Genomic DNA, 8,653 nt, shown 5'->3' with positions numbered 1-8,653 from the left:
TCTAGTTTCAGTTTCCAAACTGTCCTCATTGGCTGATTTAGTTGTTATGCCTATTCATTGGCTGACCTTGTTACCATTGTTAGGAATGTAAGTTACCGAACAATTATTTGGGTTGGAAAATATATAAACCAGGATAGACATTTTAATACTGTATCTTTAAGAAAATGCAAAGAACTGTAATTGGGTGTGGTTTCTCAAACGGCCATAAGATGGAGCCAGAAACCTGGGTTGTTTAGTCTTAGTCTCAAAAGAGTCTCAGAAGAGAGTGTGTCTCAGTGAATCTCTCTGTTTTCCTTCTGTTGGAGAGTTGCTGTTCCTCCTAATTGACTGTTATTCATGGATTTGATGTAAGCCTGATACTGAACTGTTTTTGATACTGGACTTTGTTACTGGATTATCCCTGGACTGAAAACTGACTGATTTTACCTGTGAATGACTTTGGACTGTGTTTGAACTTTGCTTAAACGTTTCTGGAAGTAAAAAAGTACATTTACTGTACAGTGTATCTGTGTGCTGTGTGTGTATTATTCAAACACTCCTCTCAAATACGTCTCCCTGTATGCGCTCATTCTCCTAACGGGGAATTACCTCAACAACCATGCTCTATTCCAATTCATGAATATACTCTGACAAATTCCAACAAAATCTCTTTCAAGGCTGGCTAGCCGGGAAACGAGCCTTGAAAAGCCTGTTCTGACCTAGGCTTCACAAAATGGCGAAACCCCCTTTTTTATTATGCTTATGTGAATTCCTCTCATTCACACTCAGAAAAGTTCTGCAAACAGTCTTTCCAGAGTGATTTACAATTACAGAACTTAACAGGCTTGGAGAGTTGCCAGGATGATAGCTTCCAAGCGCAACGCTGTACCAGAAAAATACTTGGCAAGGAGTCACAAACAAATCTTCACCCTAATTAAATGAACTCCTGCAAACACTTTCGCTCCTCTTTATTCCTTATGGGAGGGGGCATTCACTGTCTACCTCTGCCTTTACTCCTGAGTCAGCCCTTGTTCTTTAATTGTTCCCTTCTCCTGGCAGCTCTGCGCATGTGCACATTGGGAACAGGCTCCAGCTGTTCTTCTGCCTCACTGATCTCCAACTCCGAAGGCAGCTGATAACTGTCAGATGGTCCTGGCCCCATCTCTGCCTCCAATGCAGAGCACTCGTCAAAGCCTTCCCCAGACTCCAGGACTGACCCATGTTCCTCCCCAAACTCCTCACTGTCCAAGTCTGCTGCCAACTCCCCTGGCTGCTGGTGGGCCACAACAAAGCCACCGCCTTCATCTTCACTGGATCATTGTTCCGAGCCCATCTGATCCAGCCTAGAAAAGCAGGTCTCTGAATTCTCCTGTCTGAGATCCAACACATTTGGGTGATGCTGTGGAGAGAGAGGGCTGTCCTTCCCCTTGTCAGCCCTGTTCCTCATTGGATGGAGTCTTTGGGACGTTGGAGAAAAGCGTGTAAGCATCTCATTCTCCAGGCCTCCAGGGCAGGGGATGCCAAGAGACAGCTGCCAACTACAGCTGGAAAATAAAGTACCTGGTGACTTTTCAAAGGCTGGAAACTCTGAGAAAGTTTTGAGGGAAGCCACCCTCCCCACCTGACCCTCCTCCTACCTGAACACCTGGGTGAGCAGGACTGGGGCCTCTCTGCAGGCCACCAGCAGTGGGGGTTTCCAAGCAGAGAGAAAGCCTCAAGGGAGGGAGTGATCCTGTTCTATTTGAAACTTTTCCTGCTGTTGGAGTTGATACCTCTTCCAAGGAGAACTGGAGGGACGTCCTTCCCTGGTGGTCTAGTGGTCAGGATTTGGCGCTCTCACCGCCACGGCCCGGGTTCGATTCCCGGCCAGGGAAAGCTTTTGCTTCCAACCTTATCCATCATTCTGCAGCTGGAATTTTCAAGAAGGTTCGTTTTCACAGCAAAGCAAGCTGAACTGGTCAGAAAATTGTCCCGAGTCTGACTTTCTCTCCCCACCCCCGTTTTCTTTCCCCCCATCCTATCCCACCCCACCTTCTGGTCTTCCTGGCAGGCTTGATAGAGTCCCCATCCAACCAGCCTGCCTTGGACCTTCAAAAAAAAAAAAAGGCAGTTGATGACTGCAGGGAATTGCAAGAGACTTGGAGGATACAAAGCCGCCTGTGGTCCACTAGGGAGAGAGAGATTGGTGCCAGCTCTTCAAGGAGGCGGAGGTGAAGTCATATCCCACGTCTCTGGAGCACAAGGGGTCAAGGGGTCTGGCTGTTGACCAGAAGAGTCGGAGTGGTTCGAGTTCACCCAGGAACACCTGCAAGTACCCTTCCCTTGACAAGATGGCTGAGCAGGGGAGCTGATCGACAGCTAATGCCCTATACTCTGTATGCATGGATTCAAATCCCATCTCAGATGTCACATCTTCCACTGATAGTCATTCTGGGGCTTCCGCTGTGCTTCTCCTCCCAAACCAAAAACAGAGGAAGGCCCTGGGCCCAAGAGAGAGGAAATCCTGAAGTTATTCCTACGTTTTGCTTCCTGCTGAGGAAGCAAAGCGATGTCAGCGCCAGCCATCAAGAGCATTTCTCCTCTTCTCCCACTAAAACAGAATCTGGGATGAAAAACGTCATCCGTGGATGCTGCTTCCACTTCCTAGAAGAGCAAAAGGAGACGTGCGCCAGCCAGGACTTGAACCCGGGTCACAAGGTTGGAAACCCTGCATGATGCCCCTACACCACTGGCACAGCTGTTAAATACCTACGCAAGGGTCCTCTTTGTAGACTTCAGTTCAGCATTCAATACCATCATTCCAGACACTCTTCTAAGTAAATTAAACCAACTAGCGGTACCTGAATACACTTGTAAGTGGATCATAAGCTTCCTAACAGACAGGAAGCAGCAGGTGAAGCTAGGCAGAATCACATGATACCTGTTCAATTAACACAGGCTGTGTGCTCTCTCCACTTCTCCATGTCCCAATGATTGCATCTCAAAGGATCCCTCTGTTAAAATACTGAAGTTTGCTGATGACACAACAGTGATTGGTCTCATTCGAGACAACAACGAATCCGCATACAGACAGGAGGTTATACAACTTGCCTTATGGTGTAACCAGAACAATCTGGAACTGAACACACTCAAAACCTTAGAAATGGTGGTAGACTTTAGAAGAAACCCTCCCATACTACCACCTCTTACAATACTAGACAACACAGTATCAACAGTAGAGACCTTCAAATTTCTAGGTTCTATTATATCACATGACCTAAAATGGACACCTAACATCAAAAACATCGTCAAAAAAGCACAACAAAGAATGTTCTTTCTGCAGCAACTCAGAAAGCTCAAACTGCCCAAGGAGCTGCTGATCCAGTTCTACAGGGGAATTGTTGAGTCTATCATCTGCACCTCTATAACTGTCTGGTTTGGTTCTGCAACCCAACAGGACAGACACAGACTTCAGAGGATAATTAGGACTGCAGAAAAAACAATTACTACCCACCTGCCTTCAATTGAGGACCTGTATACTGCACAAGTCAAAAAGAGGGCTGTGAAAATATTTACAGACCCCTCACATCCCGGACATAAATTGTTTCAACTCCTTCCCTCAAAACGACGCTATAGAGCACTGAACACCAGAACAACTAGAGACAAGAACAGTTTTTTCCCGAAAGCCATCACTCTGCTAAACAAATAATTCCCTCAACACTGTTCAACTATTACAAAGTCTGCACTACTGTTAATCTTGTCATCACTGCTTATCACCCATCCCCTCCCACTTGTGATTGTAGGACTGTAACTTTGTTGCTTGTATCCTTACGATTTATATTGACTGTTTCCTAGTATGATTTGATTGTTGATTGTACCCTATGACTATCATTAAGTGTTGTACCTGATGATTCTCGACTCTTGACGAATGTATCTTTTCTTTTATGTACATTGAGAGTATTTACACCAAGACAAATTCCTTGTGTGTCCAGTCACACTTGGCCAATAAAGAATTCTATTCTATTCTATTATATCCAGGATTTCTCTTTTCCCAGCTGATGGCGACAGAGGGGAACACACTGTGTCTTGTGACCAAGGTGTCTGACTGCTGTCTAGCCAGCCCCAGCTATGGATGCTCAGGTGGGGGGAGCCGAGAGGGAGGCCCGTGCCAAGTCTCTGTGGCGCAATGGGTTAGCGCGTCTGGCTGTTAACCAGAAGGATGGTGGTTCGAGCCCACCCAGGGACGGCCTGCTTGATGGCTCTAATTCAGAGCAAAGGTGATGGATTGAATGCAGCACCCAGCTTTTCATCCGCAGGCTTCAATTCTCACCTAGTCAATCCTTTTTCTCACGAAATATTCAGCCATCATCTGCATTTTTAAAAAAAAACCTTCCAGAGTGCAGAAGGAAGAACAAGGCAGACTTATTCACAATCAGTGACTAAGCCGAAAGGGGACCCGCAGTAGAGCTCTCCAGGGTCCTGAAACAGCTGTCTGTTACAAAGATTAGGCCACCTACATGTTACTTCCAAGGAGGAGGAGGAGGAGGAGAGCAGCAGCAGTGGAAACTCAGATCTTACTCACAATTTACAACCTTAACATTGATGCCTTCTCAATGTCCGGGCAGTTGCTGAAATCATTTGCCTACCAAGTAAAATAAGCAGGACAGTTGAGAAGCAGAGGCATTAAACGTAGATGCTCAAAGCCAAGAGATGTTAAATGCAAAACGAGATGTGGTTGATTGTGTGACTGCCAGTATGGAAAAATGAATAGCGCTTGGACATATTTTTTAACAGTAGGCAGCCATCTGTTAGAAAACAAACTCCCCCTTTGGTCTCTCCTGGTGTGGAGACTGAAGCCAAAGCCGGCATCTCTGTGGCAGGGGAACAATTCTGTTGCGTCAATCTAGCACTTACAGGGTAACACCCCCCCTGCACCCCCACAAGGGATGGGGAGGGAGCCCCATCTGCCCCGCAGCAGCTGCTACGCTCCAATTTTCTCTCATTGGAAACAGAATCTGGAATCAAAACTCTTTGTCTGGTGGTGTTGCCTGCACCTCCTAGAAGAGCAAAAGGTGGAAGGAGACATGCACCAGCCGGGACTCGAACCCGGGTCACAAGGTTGGAAACCCTGCCTGATGCCCCTACACCACTGGCACAGCTGTTGAGAGAGAAGCAATATTTATATCCAGGGTTTCTCTATTCCCATCTGATGGCGACAGAGGGGAACACACTGTGTCTTGTGACCAAGGTATTCAATTGCTGTCTAGCCAGCCCCAGCTATGGATGCTCAGGTGGGAGGAGCCGAGGGGGAGGCCTGTGCCAGGTCTCTGTGGCGCAATGGGTTAGAGCGTCTGGCTGTTAACCAGAAGGATGGTGGTTCGAGCCCGCCCAGGGACGGCCGCGGGCGCCCTGCCCCCTTGACGAGGTGGCCGAGTGGTGAAGGTGATGGACTGCTAATCCATTGTGCTCTGCACGCGTGGGTTCGAATCCCACCCTCGTCGGCACTTTTTCCTTCTTGGTTGCGGGATTTCAGGGTGAAAGTACCTTCCTCTGTATATTGGAAGGGTGAAAAGCTAAGCTGTGTCGCTATTTTTGCTGTCTCTGTGCTCCTTGTGAGGGAAAGTGTTGTTCCATATTCTTGTTTCTTTTTATCACTTGATTCTGCCGGTTGAATCCATCGCCCCTATATTCTTGATTAATGTCTGTGTGCTCCAGAGAAGCAGAACCATCAATCAGGGCACTTCTGCAACTGCCTAGTGGTCTCACATATTTAGAAATCATTTTTTTTATATAGAAATAGTCCTTGACTTGCAACAGTTCCATTTCGTGACTGTTCGAAGTTGCAACAGCACTGAAAACAGGACCGTTTTTCACACTTACGACCCGTTGCACCATTCCCCCATGGTCACATGATCAAAATTCGGACGCTTGGCAACTGACTCATATTTATAATGGTTGCACTACTCTGGGTTCATTTGATTCTCTTTTGCAACCTTCCAACAAGCAAAGTCAATGGAGAAGCCAAATTCACTTAACAACCTAGTTACTACGTTAACTGCAATCATTCACTTAATAGCTATGGCAAGAAAGGTTGTGGGTGCTTCATCACTGAAGGCTTTTAAGAAGAGACTGAACTTATCTGGAATGGTATTGGGCAGGGGTCGGCAACCTTAAACTCTCAAAGAGCCACAAAGGTTCTAACCGGAAGTCCCCCATTCAGTTCTGGAGCAGACTGAAAGTCCGGTTCCCCCACCATAGAGTCACCTTCTAGTGCAGCGTCCTTTTTTCCTCTGCTGACTGAAAGTCCGGTTCCCCCACCATAGAGTCACCTCCTAGCACAGCGTCCTTTTTCCTCTGCTGACCGAAAATCCGGTTCCCCCACCATAGAGTCACCTTCTAGTGCAGCGTCCTTTTTTCCTCTGCTGACTGAAAATCCGGTTCCCCCACCATAGAGTCACCTTCTAGTGCAGCGTCCTTTTTTCCTCTGCTGACCGGAAGTCCGGTTCCCCCACCATAGAATCTTCTCCCAGCACGGCATTTCCCCTCCTCTATCTGTCCTAACTGAAAGCCCTATCAATTGTGGAGCCAACCGACGACAGTGAGCCGCAGCAGAGGGAGGAAAGAGCCACATGCGGCTCCAGAGCCACGGGTTACCGATACCTGGTATAGGGTCTCCTGCTTGAGCAGGGGCATGGACTAGAAGACCCCCAAGGTCCCTTCCAGCTGTATTCTGGTTCTGATTCAGGTCATAACATGGGGCAAAGCTCACTTAACAAATGTCTTGCTTGGCAACAGAAAAATGCTGGGCTCGATTGTGGTTCATAAGTCAAGGACTCCCTGTATTTTCTTCCTCCTATTTTGCTGCCTGCTTCCTCTATTCAGTGTTTGTGTGCAGCATATTTAGAAAGGCAAGAAGTCCATGGGACACCTGGAAGAAGCATTGGGGACTAAGCATGAGGTGGGTTATTATCCCACAATGCCCGTAGAGCCAAGTAGGAGGTAAGGCAGATCCCCACCACCTTTGCATTGTCTAATTAGGTAACAGCCCAATTGTTTCTTGCAGGATGGAACTGTACTACTCCTGAAACATCACGTGTTTTTCTCTTGGATTCAGCAACTTCATTCCGTACCAAGAAGACAAATCTGTTTATCGGCTACAGATGCTGTAGCAGATGCTGAGGCCAGAATGAAGGAACTTCTCAAAAGCCGTGGTGGTTAGACTGCAGTACTGCAGGTTAATTCTGCCGACTGCTAGCAGTTTGATTCTTACCCGCTCCAAGTTGTGTCAACCATTCCATTGACATATGCAGGGAAAAAACAACAACTCCTGGAACATAATTTTACCAAGAGTATAACTTTACCAATAGATCCATATAGGCATGGAAGAAGCAAAGCCAATTCTAAAGGTTCCCACAGAAAGCGGCATAGGCAAATTCCCACTTCCGGCCATCTACCATCCATTGTCCACCAAACCAATGCGTTCTTTGTGTTTTGGGAAACAGTCTGTGTGGTTTGAAAAAGTCTCATAACAGGAAGCGTTATGACTTTTGTCAGACTCAGCTGGCTCGCTTGGCTCCCTCAGCCCTCCCCACAACTCCCCCAAGGAGTTTCTGTTGTCAAATTGCGAGGAGAATTGAAGGTGGCAATAGAATCCGAGTCAGTCTTGACAGGTTGACTTCAGCCTGCCATCAGGGGTGGGGTTCTACAGGTTTGGACCGGTTCTATAGAACCGGTTGTCATGATTCTGCCTAGTTCGGAGAACCGGCAAATCGCGCCACTGGCTGGTCCTGCCCTCCCCATCCAGTCACTCCTTACCTGGCATGCGCACCATCAAACTTGCCCGCTAAGTTGCTATTTTTCCTCCCCCCGATCATCAGCTATTCTGCTGTGCCAGAAGATTTAGATTAGCTAGAAAGCAGAAAATTGTTGGATTTCTTGCTTTCTGACTAATCTAAAAGCAGAGCTGAACCTTCTTTAGGACTGAAGCTTCTATTTTTCAGTGCAGACTCAGGCAGTAGATTGCAGAAAGGTAGATCTCTGAATGAATCTGTGATTCTGTGAGCAACTCAATCCGCCTGCCTGCTTTGCCTGATTTCGGGTAAAAAGTTGCTCTTTTTTTAATAAAAAAATTCAATATTTGCACACATGGTGAATGGTGAGTTAATTTTGTGAGTTTGCTTATGAGCAAATTTTATGGGACAGACTCAGATAGCAGATTGCAGAAAGGTAGATTTCTGAGTGACTCTGTGATTCTGCAAGCAACTCAATCTGCCTGCCTGCTTTGCCTGATTTTGGGTAAAAGTTGCTCTTTTTTTAAAAAGCATTCAATATTTACATAAATATTTATATTTACATACAAGCCATGCCCAGCCAGTTACATGATCACCAAGACACACCCACAAATTAGGACACACCCACAGAACCAGTTGCTAAGAAATTTGAATCCCACCCCTGCCTGCCATCCTTCTGAGATCGGTAAAATAAGGACCCAGATTGTTTGCGAGAAGTGGGGGGGGGGCAATATGCTGACTCCATAAATTGCTTAGAGAGGACTGTAAAGCACTGTGAAGCGGTATATAAATACAAGCACTATTGCTATATGGATAGTCCTCAACCTACAACCATTTGTTTCATGACAGTTTGAAGTTACAATGGCACTGAAAAAAAGTGACCCATGATCCTTCCTCAGAGTTAC

At 46.7% G+C, this 8,653-nt stretch overlaps 4 non-coding genes across 4 annotated transcripts; all 4 read left to right on the top strand.

The window, feature by feature from the left end:
- The first annotated feature begins 1,781 nt into the window (after positions 1–1,781).
- On the top strand, positions 1,782–1,853 carry TRNAE-CUC (transfer RNA glutamic acid (anticodon CUC)). Its single transcript has one exon. It is a non-coding gene; the product is annotated as a tRNA-Glu (tRNA).
- A 2,277-nt stretch (positions 1,854–4,130) lies between these two features.
- Positions 4,131–4,204, top strand: TRNAN-GUU (transfer RNA asparagine (anticodon GUU)). Its single transcript has one exon. It is a non-coding gene; the product is annotated as a tRNA-Asn (tRNA).
- A 1,077-nt stretch (positions 4,205–5,281) lies between these two features.
- Positions 5,282–5,355, top strand: TRNAN-GUU (transfer RNA asparagine (anticodon GUU)). The gene has a single exon. It is a non-coding gene; the product is annotated as a tRNA-Asn (tRNA).
- A 22-nt stretch (positions 5,356–5,377) lies between these two features.
- On the top strand, positions 5,378–5,459 carry TRNAS-GCU (transfer RNA serine (anticodon GCU)). The gene has a single exon. It is a non-coding gene; the product is annotated as a tRNA-Ser (tRNA).
- Positions 5,460–8,653: the final 3,194 nt, after the last annotated feature.

This window comes from Notechis scutatus, chromosome 2, assembly GCF_049901735.1.
Source record: "Notechis scutatus isolate UNSWTSFEM ecotype Mainland chromosome 2, rNotScu1.2, whole genome shotgun sequence".
Classification (NCBI taxonomy): domain Eukaryota; kingdom Metazoa; phylum Chordata; class Lepidosauria; order Squamata; family Elapidae; genus Notechis; species Notechis scutatus.
The sequence above is the reverse complement of the archived record's forward strand: the minus strand, read 5'-3'. Positions and strand labels throughout refer to the sequence as shown.